A 13,233-nucleotide genomic window follows, 5' to 3' on the forward strand; every position below is an offset into this window, starting at 1 on the left:
AGGGAGGAAAAAGGGTTAGAGCGAAGGACAGATGAAACAGAAATAATACATGGAGGCTGGGAGGGGTGGAGGGATGTTGGTGGAGTGACAAAAGAAGGAAAATAATTACTGAGGGATTCCAGCTTGATGGAGGGAGAGATGGAAACATTGAAAGAGAGATGAGGGAAGAATAGAAGCAGAATGGAGGAATGAATGAGGTGGAGGAGTGTGTAACAGAGGTAAAAAAAAAGGTGATGAAGAGTTAGCAGATGATGGAAAGAGTGATTGATTAATGGGGGAAAGGAGAGATGAAAGAGAAGATGAAGTAGTATTAAAGAAGAACTGACAGAGGATAAGACGCAGGTGGGAGAAGGTGTTGATGGAGTGAAAAGGAAACATGATGAAAAGAGTGATGTGGAGCAGAGGGCAGAGAAATGAAGGATGGGGGTTAAAAGTCCACTTAAGTGAAGAAATGATAACTGAAAGAACGAAAGCTAATGGTTGATGATGGAGATGCTTTGTCATCAAATGTTTTCTGTTGCCTAACTTATCGTTTCAATGTTCAAAAATAATTTCCCCCAGGGATCAATAAAGTATTCTGATTCTGATTCTGATTCTGATTCTCAACTCCTCCATACTCCTTTTGTTTTCTCTCTGTTCTTGTCACCTCCCCCTGCTCTTTTCTTCTTACTTAATCTCTCCTTTGAACTCATGTTCTTTCCTTTATCTTTCTCTCCTTTTGGATCTTCCTTCTCTTGTTTCTCCCTCATCTACATTCCATTTATTTTTTGCTTTGTCCCCCTCTTTCCTTTGTCGGTTCCTTTTCTTTCCCATGCCTAGATTGCATCTCTTCAGGACTCTGCATTGTCACCTCTTTACACTAACTGTGCTGCACATTGCAGCAACATGTTCGAAAAGGCCCTCCTGACTTCCAAGGAATGGCCTTATGTTTCTGCCTCCCCTTCCTTCTCCGTCAAAACGAAAGAAAAACGATAAAGAGGCCCAGCGAGGACGTGGAAACTTAACTGTTTTCTCCCTGCCAAACTTCCCCTCTCTACCTCTCCCTCTTTCTTTCTGCTTTTCTTCCAAGGTGTTAAAGTAAGTGTGTTTGTGTGTGAGTGTGTGATGAAGGAAAAGAGCTGTGTATGTGTGTGCGGCTGGAATGTGGAGGCTCGTAAGTCACCTCTGATTTTCCACTCCCGCTGGGACACATCCCATTATCAGTTTTATATGAAACTAGGAAATTCCTCTGTGGTCTGTGTGTGTGTGTGTGTGTGTGTGTGTGTGTGTGTGTGTGTGTGTGTGTGTGTGTGTGTGTGTGTGTGTGTGTGTGTGTGTGTGTGCGTTAAATCTCAAGGAGCAGAGCTGCATGTTGCATATGTGTGTTTATGTGTTTTTGTCAGATTGGAGGTTACTGTATGTGTGTATCAGTGTGTGTGTGTGTGTGTGTGTGTGTGTGTGCAGTGTCTGCCTTTATAATGAGCAGCTTAAGAGTGGAATAAAGAGTGTTATTTTGCTTCTCTCTATACTTCTCTGTGTACTGCAGGACCACCATAAAATCCTAAAATACAGCGCCATACAGTACATCAGTATTCAGGTTCAAAGGGGCTCGTACAGAATTTGTGGATACTTGATTGGAAAATTTGATGGTCAAAACTTCATGTTCTTAATCTGGTGGGAATTAGAAACCAAAAAATTGTTGCTTTGCTAAGATGTTTAGACATTTTTCGGAAACTTTGCTTTTCTGCTCAGTCGGTTTAAATTGGAAGGATTAGACTGTTTTTGGCTGGGCAAGTAGGTATTTATCTTATTAGTGGCTCCTTGTCTGAGTGTACATAAAATACATGTGTTCTCTAGGTTAATACAAGCTATGATAGACACGTAACACCTTCTAAAAGATCAAATTGAATGTGAATATTTAAGTTTATGGAATAAATCTCCTTACAGTGATCGCTTAAGGGATCACTGTAAGGAGATTTATTGCATTTAACCTATCCTAAAGGTTGGGAGCAGTGGGCAGCTATCATACAGCGTCTGCAGCTGTAAGCTCATGCCCGGGTCAAGGGCACAGTGACAGTAGTTGCCAGGAGACACATGCAAACTCAACACAGAAGGGCTCTGGCTCAAATTCAAACCAAGGACTAGTTGCAGTAAGGCTAACTACCAAAACACTGTGCTGCCCCTATAGGAGCAGAATAGAAAAAAACTGAGTGCGGAAAAAATCTCTATAAAATAAAATATTATTTCCAATTTAATGTAAAAAAATATCATCAATGTTATTGGATCAGTCTAAGTAGAATACCAATGCGTATCTACCACTATTAGCATCACGTGTATGCATAACATGATTGTTTCCACATTTATCCACCTGGAATTCCAAAGTCAGCAAAATGAGTGCTTCAAGTCCCATAACGTCACTAATGGGGAAAATCAAACCAGAGGCCTGGTTACCTGTTCAGTGGTTTGGTTTACTTGGTGCCAAAAATCTAACTTCAAAATCACTTGTGGTGTCATTGATATGAAAAGTGGATACAACTACCAACAATGTAGCAACTTTAAGATAATCTTATGTTACTGCTAATTAATACTCTGACCGAGTGAGAGAAGCTGTGGCCGACTTGCACAATTTAAAAAAACAAAACAGAAAATAAAAATATCTGGTGAAATAGTCAGACGGGACAGCTTAAGCAGACACGAGAGGCCAAGAGCTAATTGGTTGATAGGCTGGAAAAACAAAAATTCAAACTTTTCGTTGTTGTTTCTAACAGCTTCTAATTATTATACGAAAAACTGAATGATATGTAGAAGGCATTTAGCCAGCTGACTGGACACTTGTTTTGAAGCAAACTTAATGAATTTCTTATTGCTGCCAGGCTGTTTCAGATTCCTTATTTGTGGGAGATGGATTGATTAGTGGGTGTTTTTTATGGGTGTTTTGTCACATTAATATAATAAAAGTAGGACACGTCTGGAAAGACTAGAATAATATCAGAGAAGAGGAATAAAGAGAATGGGGAAGAGATGAGAATAGAATCCAAACTGTTCCTAGCCCACAGGCCTATAACTTCCCATTCTGCACTCAGTGGAAAATCAACAAAGGAATATTCCACATCTCTTTTTTTCTCCTTGCCCTCTCCACCTTGATCTTTCCATCTTCCAGTTTGGAAGGAAGGTAGGAAAAGAAGCTGAATGAGAAGGATGTGATTAGCTGGATTTAATCTCTTGCTTTCACAAAGTCACATGGCTTTAAGGATTGTTTTTTACATCAACTTGGTTTTATTGGGCAGCATACTGAGCAGACTATCGGGAATGATGGGAAGAAAGCTGAAGATCTTTATCTGCCAGCCTAGGGCGGTTAAAAGATTCCAAAATTCACTTGCTTCTTTCCTCATTTTGGCAGCTGAATGTGCTACTTAGAGCAGAATCAAACTCCAGATGAGAGTTGGTTACCTGCCAAAACTGGCTGGTTCAGAAGCCAAGCCTACCAGACACAGGCACAAGTTGCCAGAGTTTGGCTGGTGGCTGGTGGTAGTTTCCCACCCTCCAGTCATGTATTCCAGATGTTGTGGATTTAAATCCAACTTGTGACCTTGTTTCATGTCATCCCCTCTCTCGCGCTCTCTCCTGAATTTTTTCCTTTCCCAGTCTTTCCTCATTCTTTCCACACTCAACGAGCAGTACTGTAAGTAAAATATTGAAACAATTTGAGTATGATCTCGTTTGTGGAATACAAAAAATGTATTTGGATGACCGAAAAAGAGAAGTTTGTTCACCTTAAACTGCATTGTTTTTAGTTCACACTCCTTGTATTCCTGGAAAAACCTACCAGTAGTGAGGGAAGAGCTTCTTTCCAGGTAACTCTTATTGAGATGACCTTGAAATAGACACCTGTCCCAAAGCAGCTTTGGTGTTGGCATTTCTCTCCGTGAGTTCTTATTAAAGGCTATGACTAATTACATTTTTAAAGAAACATGTATTTCGGGCTTTCCTTAGAACAAGAATCATTTTGGACCGTCCCTTTAAAAATATGATTGTTTTTTTGAAGAATTTCACGTTGTAAGTTAGTTGATGAATAGGAAATGAGTCACAGTTTTGTGCGGGGTGACATAATCCTTAATTACAATGTAAACACACACACACACAATGTTTGTATTATGATTTCCACATCCCACTGCCTCAAATGTGAACCAGTGCATCCATGGACTCTATCCAAAAAAGATAGTTAACATCACTCGCTGGTATGTGAAGTACTTTTTTGATCCCTTAGTCGAGCAATTCAACCATTGACCTCTTAGTTTTGAAACAAGACAAGAGGTTCTGACTGAGAGACAGATTACACCACAGATGACAGAGTGGTAAGCATACCCAGTTTATCATCAGATTTAAGCTGAATGGGACCAAAATGTACAAAATGACCATCGGGTTGTAGAAAACAACACTTAAAGCTAGCAACCAAGGCCATAAACACCCCAGGAAGGTGTTTACCGAGTTCGTATATTGAGTGAGAAGTAGAGTGAAACTATTTTGACTTGCTTTTCTAATAACTCGCCCCCTGCTGGCTGTTAGAGAACATGGAGTGTGCAAGGCATTTCTGCACTGGCGTCACTGTTTTGATCCAATGGCCATTCCAATCAAGTTCATGAAACCAGTTGGGTGTCAGTCCACAACTAAACGCAACCCCTCAACAAATCCAATGTTCTCCTTTGTATGGCTAATGTGTGTTAAACGCTATGCCCACTGACCACCTTTCACACTTAAGAAAAGAGGCTCTTTGTTTGTTGAAGAACATTTGTTGGGTTTGTAAGGTCTCAGAAATACATATCTTTGTAAAAATTTGAGAAATATGGCAAACGCATTTCAAATCCTTGCTTGCTTCATTGTGTTTTTGTATCACTTAAAAATTAAATCTTGCATGCTACTTGAACTATATTTTTCTTGCTGACTCTAGAGAAATAATTCATGGGCTTTCCCTTTAAAGCCTATAGTGTCACACAACTTGCATCAGCTTCATTTGCCTCCCGTAAGTGTGTTTATAGTCATACTAATGAGGTTAACCTGATTAAGACTACGGAATTTATATCACCCCTCCTTCACCCTGTTTATACATCTGTGTTTATGTGATAAGGGTTTAATAGTGCTTAAAATCTGCTTAACTTTATCTATTTTTAACCCATTTATAGCTGATTAATGATAAACTAATTGACACTTATTTGAATGTTAGTTTGTCATTTATTGAGGATAAAATCTAAGTTATCAATTGCTATGATTTGAGAAATTAAACAGAATACGACTGATCAGGCAAGATCATTAAATGCAGATTAACCAGTTGTAATAATATTTTTGGGGGGCAAAATGGCACAAAATGATTATTTCTAGAAGTGATGCAGCTGGTTTAAATATTATTTTCTGGCATTTTTGTGAGTCTGGAAGCATAATGAATTTCCTCATCAGGTGTAGCAGTAGGCATGGTTTTACAATCAATAAGTGGAGCTGATCGGTTTCATGTTAGGCTCTCATGGAATCATTCACTGGACTCAGCCTAACAGGATTATGGCTAAAACATGCAGAGAGGCTGCGTTGTAGATTAAGTGTGATCATCTTGTTAGGAATTGTCCAATAAAAGAGACTCGATCCGGCGCAGCTGGTTGACTTTGTTTTCCTTGATGCATGCACACGGATGGAAACACACGAGTCAGCCTCGCCATGTGTGTGCGGTGTGTGTTTGCACGTGTGTTTTGACAGACATGAAACAGAAAAAACGTCGTCGTAATTTTTTCCCTGCCTCGCTCCTGGCAGACTGGAGCAAGAGGACGACTTGGAAAAATCTGATCTCCAAACACAGTGTGTGTGTGTGTGTGTGTGTGTGTGTGTGTGTGTGTGTGTGTGTGTGAGTGACACATATGACTGTACACTTTTCTCTCAGTGTATGTGTTTTGTTGTTTTCCATCTATTACGTTGTTGGTATGTGTTTGGATTTCTTTTGGTCTTTTCCGCTCTTGTTTGTGTGTAAATAGTATATGTGGTGTGTGTTTGCGTGCGCGCGCGTGTGTTTCCGTTCTCAGCCATATTTGAAACCATGTGGCACCGAGACGACAAATCAGATGAATAGAAGGAACTTTCCTGTCTGAGAGGTTTCTTTCTCTCCTCTCTTCCCCCTTATTACTCACTCCTTCCTCCTCTTTCTGTTCGCTACTTCCTGCTCCCCGCTACCCCTCTTACCATGTCTCATTCTTTCTCTCGTCTCCCTTCTTTTCTTTCCTCTACACCCTTGTTTCTTTCTTGTTTACACATCTCTATTTTCCTCTGCCTGTCCCCTCCTCTTTCTTCTCTTTCTCCCTCTTTTTCTTTCTCCCCCACTGCCACCTCTGTCTTTACACCATCCTCCCGTCTCCCCTCAGTATTCTCTCTTGCTTCCTCTGTCTGGCCCTCCCTTTGCCACCTGTCTCCTCCATGTTTGTGCAGCAACCTCTTTCACCTCCTCCCGTTCTCCTTCTTCAGCTCTTCCTCTCCTCCTTTCTCGTGCTCTCTCTCTGTGCAGCTTTCTTTCACTCTGTTTGCCTAACCCCGCCCATCCATCTCTGTCGTTGTTGTACTTACTCTTCTTATTATTTTTGGTACTTTTCTTTCAATCTTGTTCTCCCCCTCATCTTCTCAACCTCGACGTCTTTCCTTTTGTTTCACCTTCTTATCCCACTCCACATTTCTTTTTTTCACTATTGTCTTTCTCTCTACTCTTCCTCTTTTTCTAAGGTTTCTCCCCGCCTGTCTCCTCTCCTCCTCCTTTGTTCTCCAGCTCCTCTGCCTTTCTCCATTTTTTTCTTCCTCTCTCCCCATCTTATCTTGTCACCTTCTTACTTTTAATCTCTCTCTCACCCCGACTTTCATGGCTCTCTTTCTCTCTCTGTCCATCCAACACTATTTTTTCTTCCTCTCTTCTATTTTCTAGTGTGTCTTCCTGTTGTCTGGGTTTACAACACTAAAAAGGGTTAGGATTTCTTTTCTTCGCACCTCCTGTGACCACTTCCTCGACCGCATCCTGTTTATTTCCTGTTACTCCTGTGACTGGACTCTCTCAGAAAAATACACAGGACCACCCCCCCCACACACACACACACACAGCAGCCTCTAATTGAATCTACAAGAATAAACTCTATAAAAAGACAAACTTAAAAACAGCACAGCAGGCATGAGCAGTATAAAGAGCCTTGATTTCACACCTGGAAATGCAAAAAAGGCAGACAGACCTTTTGGGCCCTTTGCTGATGCTACAGGATGTTTGTACAGCATTTGATAACTGAAACTTATTACACATTTTCATGGCTAACATGTTCTATGCATCATGGAAAAATATTGTTATCTTGTCACAGCTATTTTTGTTTGTTTGTTTTATGAATGATCTCACACTAATGATCGCTGTCATGTGTGTTTTCTCACAGGATGGCCACATAAGGACACTTTCTGTCGGGACTCCCATTGAAACCAGTCTGACAGAGCGCAGACCGAAAGGTAAGCCGTGCCGGCATCTCATCCTGATTTCATGACGGCCTTTTAGACGTTCCAAGGTTTTTTTTCTGGACAGTGGACTGTGCGGTTTGTGTTGCATAATGTGGGCTTTGTAGATGCGATGATGAGTTTTTCCTTTAATAAACACCGGTGTGAATCAGAGCAGTGTGTTTGGGCCAAAAATGTTCCTTAAAGGCTTTGTTTCCATCCACTTATCAAACCGTTCGTACGCAAACACATTTGAATAGTCAGGGTAATTCAGGTTTGTGTCTCTAACCTTTGGATTTTCCACGCAGCATGTTTAACATTTAATGCTGCATTTAGAAAGAACATAAATCCGCTTTAAAGGAAATTTCTTTGAGGAAAGAATTTTCAGTTTCACTGTTAACACCTGTATACAGTCAGACTGGAGGGACATTGCAAAGACTTTCCATTGTAAAACATTATTTTGTTATTTTGGCATTTGAAGTGACGATGACTGCTTAACCCTCTGAGGTCTAGGTAATTGTTGGTGATAACTATTCCTCACCCAACCATGACCATATGTTTTGGAGCAACGTGACACTGAATTGTACAGGGAAAAAAAAAATATTAATAGTTTCTGAACAACTGATGAACTTTCAGGTTTGCATTCAGCCTCAAATCTCCCCGAATTAGAAGAGAAATACATACAATTCAAACTTAGGATCTTATTTTGAGAACATTTCCAATCACATGTCATTCTCCAGAAGACTGAAAGGGACTGAATATTGGAGCTTTGAGTTGTTGTTACAGCTTATGCAGAGGTTTGACCTTCACGTGGAGCTAACTTAAGTAGAAGCTGTGTGGGCAATCAGCCTCCTCTTTGGATGCCTCATCTGTAAATGTAACCCTTTCCCTTTGGAGGCCTACTAGGGCTAACCCTTGTTTCTCTTTTCTGAACTCAGCAGTTTCTTTCATATTTCAGAATTGTTAGAGAGGTTGATCTCTGCCTATACATTTTACTAACGCTACTCTTGGAAAATTGCACAACCTATATATGCTGAGGTGTCAGATCTCGTCACTGAGGGTACTGGTGAGGTCGTTAAATGTCATCTTTAGGGGGGGAAGAGTTAAGATCATTGTTTTACTGCTGTGTTGAAAAATCCAACCACAAGTGTAGAAGCTCAACACTGTTGTGAATCTCATACTGACTGGCTCATCTCTGGCTTGAGCATGGAGTACATGCAAATCTATAAGTTGGCCAGTGAGAACTAACCGCAAGCCTTAAAATGTTGTGATTACAACCCTGGGTTTCCAAGCTGCGACACACTAATAGATACAGTTCTGCTTTCCTGTGGTCTCAGTGAAAATGCAGAATTGTATTCAGTCAGTTCAGATCAGCTTCCTGTTTGCCTTCTCTGCCTGTTGATGGCTAGTTGCCTTGTTTCTATTGGCCAAGCGAACATTCGTCACAGAGCGATCAACTTTCAACTTTCAATAGAATTTACATGAGATCTCTGAAGCTGCAGGCTGTGTTTGACGCAGCAGCAGACTACCACCGCCACTGGAAATACTGTGTTTCAGAGTGCAGCGGAGGTGGTTACATCCTGTCTGACTGCTTCACGATCCAGCGTCCTGCGTCTTGTGTGGACACGATGCCAATGCGCCGATTAGTTTGGGATCCGTGATTCTTCAGTTAAACAGCAATGCAGGGTGGTGCTGAACTTGTTGATGGATCTCTGTGAAAATATTAGCATGTTTTTACAGTTAATATTGCAAAACGAGTTATTCGAGTTTCTGTGCTCTTGTTGCCCTGGTTACACTGGTTTCTATGGTATTTATAGTATTTTTTGTCTTCTTTTCAAACTTTATTTCTGATTGTTACACTTTATTTTCTTTCTGATTACACATTATTTCTCTTATCTTATTGATAACCTTTGAATGTCTTTATGGATCATAATGTAGCGTTAGCTTTCTCAGGTTTTGTACCCTCCTGACCTGGTTGCACTTGTTTTCTAGTGTTTCTGATGTTTTTATGAGCGTGTGAAAAAAGGAAAATTCTTTTAATGTGAACCATTAGAGCTGCAGGAGAGGGCAGGATTACAATGTGACCACAAACAGAAAAGTCAAATATAAAACACACACACACACACACACACACACACACACACACACACACACACACGCACATTCCAGGGAGCCAAATTACCATCACCCGAAGTAGCTGAAATGATTTTGGTTTGACACAGACACTGCGGTTGGCAGACAGAGAAAGTATTTTAGAAAGGTGTAAAATAATACGTTACCTGCCCCAACATGCTAACACACACATACACACACACACGCACACACACATGCACACAGACAGCATTCTAAACTTTGCCAGCACAAGATTAACAAGCCAAGACATGAACAGACACCATGAAAAACAAAACAAATCAGCACCACAGAAAATGTTGCAATGAGAAGATGTGCCATAGTTATGTCACAGCGAAGATGTGATGAAGTGTTTTCTGATAATTCAAACACAAACACACACAAACTCAGAGGCTTTCAGCAGCCTGCTGCGTGCCAAGGTTATGAAACAATTTGCATGCACACGCCTTTCAACACAATTCTTCTTTACGTCCATTCAAGCTGAGACCCAACTCTGGAAAGATAAAAATAGAACCTCGCTGACCTCCTCTTTCTCTCCCTCTCCGTCCCTCTATCTCCTTACTCCCTCCCCGCTTTTCTGTCTCTGCTCTGATATTGTTGCAGCTGTTTTGCCCCAGTTGAGTAATGCTTGCACTGTAACAAAAGCAAAAAGAGGTGTTCGGGGTCGAGGCTTCGAGGATTTTTTTTTTTACTCTCCCCAGTGGGAAATATGGCTTTCATCAACACAGTACTCACTCACAATAATCCAAACATACAGAAACAAGAGATCAAATGACGCAACAGACAGTGATTCACCAGCAAAATGTGAGGCGAGAGTTTGTTTGGTGCAGTTTTGTTGCAAATTTGAGGTCCAGAGTGCAAAATAAACGGCAATGACAAACAATTTGAACTGGCTCAAATTACGGGTCACCGCAGTATTTAGATAGACCTAAACAGCAGAATAATTCAGGGGTAAATTCACCCACGCTCGGTTTATTGACAGGGAGTGAGGATGCAGTTGCCCCGACAACCTCCAGAGACGGCAAGTCAGGCATCCCGCTGCGCTGATATCAACTTCAGAATAAATCCAGTTTGTTTTCGCAGCCCCCATGCACAGCAACGACCTAAATGGAAATACATGTTTGCATGCGGACAGAGAGGGGAAATGCACGCGAAGCAAACAGGTGGCAGACATCTGGGATAGTGACTTTAAACTAGCTGTGAGTATTGAAAATATTAACTCGTAAAAAGCAGCAGATTGTTGTAGATTTAGAACAAGCAAGCATCTGCTGTCAATTAAGATCTGAGCAAACTTGACAGTGATGACAACAATGTTTAAGGCTACTCAGCCGAACATGCTGAGTAGCCCTAAAGAGGAGTTTACAGAGAGCAAGGAAAACAAGCAATGCGTCCTGTTTCCTTGAAAGGTCCAGGCCTTTTTAAGGGATGTAAATATCAGCTGGTTAAATGCCAAATTGAGAGACCGGGCACGATGACTTCAAGGACAGAGGAGATGCGTGCCACTCTCGAGGTCAAAACGGACGTAATTAGATAATTAGATCCTGCTTGGGAACCCTGCAGGGTTATAAATGTACTCTGGCCAAGCCAGAATGACGAGGGGGAAAAAACGTGCAGGGCAGTATATTAAAATGATGATTAATTGACTGATTATTCCTTTGAGGTCTCATGAAGAGTAATTCTAAACCAAACTCCTGTCCATATATTTGTGAGAAAAATAAAAACGACTTCTTTGGAAAAATATAAATAGTGTCTCATGTGTTACTTGGAAAGATTTTTGAGGCCATAGGGTTCGAGTTACTTCCTACTATTGATGAGGACCTAGGCCTCGGAGACCTGAGTCATCCTCTTTGTCATGATCACTGTCGGCACATCTCCAAACACCTATCACAGATACCAGCGGTGGAAAGTATTTAAAGTGGTCCTGGGATGAATATTTTTATTGTTGGACAAATTTACAAAAGTAGTTTTGCATTATCTCGAGATCTGATTAATCAATTTTTATCTGTCCTAAACACGTTGTTTTATTTCACTTTGCTCTGATTGGCTGTGGTTGTATAACATTGTGTCTATATTTCCATCTACATATGTGTCTCTGGGAAGAAGGGAACGTTTTCCTTTCAAAGATGCCACTAATTGTCTGTTTTAAAGCTTTTCAGACTGCACCTTTCTCACCCTTTTCGGCTGACTATGGCTCGTTGTTCCTTGATTTGACTGGTTAGCCTGTTGTGGGCTTTAAAGGACAGTCCAGTCTTATCTGAGAATTATTTTTAAAGCTCCAGCCCATTTTTCTGTTTCCATGCAAGACTTTCCAGGCATGCTAGCTTACAAAATCCATGTACTTTAATATCTACCATCTTCTAATACAAAGAAAAATATTGTACTTGTAATATTGTACACTGCTACAGTTACCAGTACAGGGTAATTACTTGGTAATCTTTTGTTTCACACGTATTTGTTATATTGCACAAAATAAAAATAAAATATTTGTGCCTTTTTGAGTGAGACTCAAGAGACTGAGTCTCGGAGTGCACTGCAGACAACTGTGGGATGCTTTAATTTGACTATTTCCCACTATAGCACCTTCTTGAGTCAGCTGTAACCTTCAGCATTTTGCTGAGCGCGCAGTAGCACAGGATGAATAATGGGCGAGGGTCAGTACTGTACAGCAGCCTTGTTGTACGCTATTAAACTGTATCAGCATACAACAGAAAGGTACAGTAATGGTGGTGGCACATATGTGGTGAATAAAAATGTGTAACTAGTCAAGCAGCACAGCCACATTTCATGAAAATCAGCTGGTTTACAGCAAAGTAGACATGACATCGCACCATTTCAGTTATTGGTCAATCAGAAATGATGTCATTGAGCCACTTCCTTATTCTGCGGTGATGAGGGAGTTTTCTGAAATCCAGAAATTTGTGATAAGAAGAAGTTGCTGGATATGTAACTGGATGCTGGCGACACTGAAGTGGTTTCCACGAGGAGCGATTATCATTGCAGGTCAGAACTTTCTAAAAACGATCAGAACTTCAAGATCAGAAAAAGCTGCTAATAACTACATGTGTTAGAAATACATCTTTGAGTTTTCTTTTGACCAACTGGGGACTGGTCCAGGGTTTAGAGGGAATTGATAATTTTGCAGCTGACCCAGAAACACAGCACTGGGTGCGGGCCTAGAGGCTGGTTTGGTTTCTGTGTTAACGTGTAATGATAATAGCTTAGTGCCACTAAAATCACTTAAGCTTTGGGTTTGCACATCAGCAGAAAATTAAGTTTTTAAGTGTTTCATTTTTTCCATGAGGTAATGGATAATTTTGTAAATCTAGAAGATATTTATTCTCGTTTGCATGCAACAATGTGAGCATGTGCTCTTGCACTTCTTTCATCTTCATTTAAAACCCTGATTTGGTTTTACGTTTAAGGGTTAGAGGTCAGACGGTGAAGCTTGGGCATGTCACTGAGAGTCCTCGTGGGTATAGAAGAACACATGTGACAGGGTCTGAAAAGAAAGCTGCATCTGTTTCCTCTTCTCCACTGTTGCCCAGTTCGTGTGGTTGTATTTTGAAATGGGAAACTATAAAAAAAAAAAAACAGGTCTCTGAGTATTCAGTACCTTTGGTTATTTTTTTGAAT

At 40.7% G+C, this 13,233-nt stretch overlaps 1 protein-coding gene across 3 annotated transcripts in view; it reads left to right on the plus strand.

Annotated features, from left to right (window-relative positions):
• Positions 1 to 13,233, plus strand: part of hivep2a (HIVEP zinc finger 2a) — a 123,469-nt gene that overhangs the window by 53,677 nt on the left and 56,559 nt on the right. For all 3 annotated transcript variants that reach the window (XM_085432541.1, XM_085432542.1, XM_085432543.1), the window contains one exon: positions 7,416 to 7,485. The gene's annotated coding sequence lies outside the window, so the exon portion shown is untranslated. The remainder of the gene's footprint in view (positions 1 to 7,415; positions 7,486 to 13,233) is intronic.

Source organism: Copadichromis virginalis, linkage group LG15 (genome assembly GCF_057382275.1).
Source record: "Copadichromis virginalis isolate Kocher_CV1m ecotype Utaka linkage group LG15, C_Virginalis_male_GT1.1, whole genome shotgun sequence".
NCBI lineage: Eukaryota > Metazoa > Chordata > Actinopteri > Cichliformes > Cichlidae > Copadichromis > Copadichromis virginalis.